Source organism: Notamacropus eugenii, chromosome 6 (genome assembly GCF_028372415.1).
Source record: "Notamacropus eugenii isolate mMacEug1 chromosome 6, mMacEug1.pri_v2, whole genome shotgun sequence".
Classification (NCBI taxonomy): Eukaryota; Metazoa; Chordata; class Mammalia; order Diprotodontia; family Macropodidae; genus Notamacropus; species Notamacropus eugenii.
In genome coordinates, this window is record NC_092877.1 from 94678076 (window position 1) to 94682262 (window position 4187).

Sequence of the window (4187 nt, forward strand, 5' to 3'; positions counted from 1 at the left end):
GAGTCATATACAAGTGAGAATCCAACCCAGGCGTGGGGAACCTGAGGCCTTAAGGCCACTTGTGGCTGCCTTGAAGGACCTAGAAGGATTTGTTCTGTAAAATTTGGATTCAGTCAAAAGGACACACATTTAAGAACCTAGAAGGCCCCATGTGGCCGTAAGGCAGCAGGTTCCCCACACCTGATCTAGCCTGTGTTTTACAGAATTCTTACGTTAGCAAAGATTTCCTCATATTTTCCAAATTCGTTTCCAACCAATCTCCCTAAACAGGTTTCAACCCAGTCTCTTTAATGTCGGTTTTATTTCTGTCTCACCTAATTTTCTTCTCCAGCCTCATTACTCGTCAGCAGAAGGAAACCTCAACTCCACCCAACCTGGAATCATTCCGTTTGTTTGGAGAGCACTTATTCTTTCTTGGTAATAAACCAAAATTCCACCAGCATATTAAAAATACTATCAATAATAATGACTGTTTAATACAGGATATTGTGCTAGAAGACCTTTTCTAGATCACATCTATCATGACCAGTTATATTTTTAAGTAAAATAAGCTGGTTAAATGTAAATTGAATTATTGCAACTTCAAGTCATATTCAATGAACATTTTTTCCTCTTTCAGATTGATCCATTGAGAATCTTATAGTTGATCTTAGAGATATTCTGTGTTCCATGTCATTGGACCTATCCTGTTAACTGATTCTTTTTTGGTTCTTTTTTTGAAGTCAGTTCATTAATTAGCATTTATTAATCATGGGGACTGATAAGATCCCCATGTCAAATAGCAGACAGGGAAAAGAGAAGAACGTCCAGGAGAGAGCCCTGTGGGACACTGACCATTGGTGGGCATGACCTGGATATAAATGCAGTAAAGGAGATTGAGAAGGAATGGTCAGACAGGTAGGTCAGAAAAACTTAGCATGTCTTGTTTCTCTCTAAGAAGGTTCTTAGCCTTCTGCTTCCAGTGGAAGACCTTCAACAAAGTCTTTAACTTCAATGCTAGCTGTACCAGGTAAAATTATTGGACTCTCACTTTTTTCTGAATTACTTGCTTGTTGAACTTTCATATGTGTTGCATCAATGGATGTCATGAGATAGTGGATAGAGTAGCTAACCTTGGAAGCAGGAGGTCTTGGGTTCAAACACACACACACACACATACACACACACACACACACACACACACACACATACTAGCTATATGATTGTATAAAGCACCTCACCTGAATCTCAGATTCCTCATGTTTGTTGTAAGGATTCAAATAATGAATTGATAACCATGATTAAATGTCTTCTATGTGCCAAGAGGAGGCAGTTAGGTGGTCCAGTGCCAAGCCTGGAGTCAGGAAAGACTCATCTTCCTGAATTCAAATCTGGCCTCAGACAGTTACTTGCTGTGTGAACTTGGGCAAGTCACTTAAGCCTGTTTGCCTCAGTTTCCTCATCTGTAAAATATACTGGAGAAGGAAATGGCAAACCATTCCAGTATCTCTGCCAAGAAAACCCCCCAAAAAGTCATGAAAAGTCAGACATGACTGAAAAACAACTGATGCTCCAGGAAGTAAAGAGGGGGTAGATAGAAGACTAATCTTAGATTCCAAAAGCCCCACCTCTGATGTGCTGTACTCTTGCTTGGACTATTACAATAGCCTACTTACTGGTGGGTCTGCCTGCTCAGATCTCTCCCCACTTCAACCTATGCTTCATTCATCTGCCAAAGTGTTTCCCTAAAGTGGCATCTCCCCTATTCAATAAACTTCCGTGGTTCCCTATAGCTCTCTGAACCAAGTACAAAACCTTCTGTTACGTGTTTAAAGCCCCACTTCTATCTTTCTAGTCTTTTTATACTTCACTCCCTTCCACCAATTCCTCAGTCTGGTGACCCCATCTTCTGGTGTTTCCACAAACAAGATGTTCCATCTCTTGGCGCCAGCCATCTTCACTGTCTGTTGCCCATGCCTGGAATACTCACCCTCCTCCTCTCCATCTCCTGGTCTCCCTGGCTCCCTTTAAGTTCCAGTTAAAATCCCATCTTCTGCAGAAAGCCTTTCCCAACTGTTCTGGTCTAGTGCTTCTCCTCTGTTATTTATTTCCTAGCTTGTGTGCACATATTTGTTTCTTTTCTGCCCATTAGATTTTGAGCTCCTTGAGGGCAGGGGTTGTCTTTTGTTTCTTTTTGTACCTCCATTGATTAGCACTGTACCTGGCCAAAGAAGGTGTTTAATAAATATTTGTTGAGTAACTGACATGCATTCTGGCTATGCGACTCTGAGTGGTCCATTAACTCCTTGGTACCCAAGGAAACTTTCTAAGACTACAAACTGCTTAGCAGTTGCTGGATCTTCTTTGGTAAAGAATATTATTTTCAGCATATTAAATTATAGGTCAGAACAGTAACCACAAAAGCAATAAAGAAGTGTGAGACATTATGCTAGGCACTGGAGATACTAATGCAAAAGTCTCTGCTCTCAAGAAGCTTATATTCCATTTAAGGGGATATAACATTCATAGATGAGTAAATATAAGACATAAAAAAGAGTGATTAGGAAGCAGCACTAGTAAATAAGATCACGTATGCAAAGATACTAGGGCAGTTTGCCATTTCCTTCTCCAGCTCATTTTACAGGTGAGGAAACTGAGGCAAACAGAGTTAAATGACTGGCCCAGGGTCACACAGCTAGTAAATGTCTGACATCAGATTTTAACTCAGGAAGATAAGCCTTCCTTGACTCCAGGCCCAACCCTCTATCTACTATGCCACCTAGTTGCCCAGTATATCCAGCTATGTAAATATTGGTGTAAGGTGTGGAGAGGAAAAACTAACATGAACAATTCACACTTTTTAAAAATTGAGTCTTCATGGAGTCTAAATAAAGGATACTTGTTTCAAATCTTCTCAAGTGTACCATTGGAAATGGTAAGAAGAAGTCATAATTAGGATTCTCTAACCTTGCTTAGTAGAGTACCTGGTACATAGTAGGAACTTAATAAATGCTTATTGAAGTGAATTATGCATAAAGATGAATTTAAGCTATACTATAGCTATAGGATACTGTACTATACTCAGAACCATTTATGCTAATTTCCTAATATTAAAAATTGGCATAAAAACAAATTATGGAATTTGTTCATATTACAAAGTTCTTTTGAAAAAAATACAAAGCACTATGCAAATACAAAGCAAATTTAAATAATTAGGATACAAATTAAATATTACTTTACAGTAATGGTTATTACTATAATCTTATATTTATGTAATACCTTCTTTCCACGAAGCTCTAAGCACTTCCCCAAAATAATCTCATTTATCACCATAACGTCCCTGTAAAATACACAAAGAATGCATTTTATTAAGAAGAAAGCCAAAGCACAGAGAGACCAAGAGATTTATCTAAGAATATGGTTGATTAAAGGAGTGCAAGAGTTAGGGCTAATCCCTGAGCTCCTGTTTCCAAGGCCTCTTCTAAATACCCAGTTTCTTTTGCCTTGATTCTGAAAGAGCTGTAAGCAGTCAGGCAGCCTGCCTTACAAAATACGCCAGATCCCGCAACCCCAACCCCCATTTTTTTTTAGGGTGCAGAATTTCTATGGAACATTTTGCACTAGAAGGTGCCTTGTTTTCACTTACTTTATGTAAACATAAAAAAACAAGAAATACCAGATTTCTGAGCTAACTACGGAACAACATCATGGACTTTTTACTGGTAAGATCACATTATATGGGCAAACAAAAGAGCTAGATAACTGAAACGGGAGGTAGTAGAGGAGCTGCTTACTTCATTGGGACTTGTTTTTACTTACACTAATTAACAGTTGGTTCTTTCTGCTGCTTTTGTCCAAGTCTTGGTCAAAATATTGAAATCTAACTTACATTAAAACCTTTTGTCCCCAATATAAACTATCATATATACCTGGGCTAAAAAAAGAAGAAGAATGAAAAAGGAGAGAAAAAGGAGGGATGGACGTAGTGAGGGAGAGAAAGGGAGACAGACAGGGGTGGGTGAGTGGAGAAAAGGAGAAGAAAGAAAGAAGGAAAGAGGAGAAAGAGGAAGAACTACTAGTGCCAAGTATTATGCTAGACTCTGGGGCTATAAATACAAAAGTCCATGCTTACAGGGAGCTGAGATTTTAAGAGGAGATAGAGCAGATAAGGGGATAGTGACCAGGAAATGGAGTTTGAGTCTCGGGAG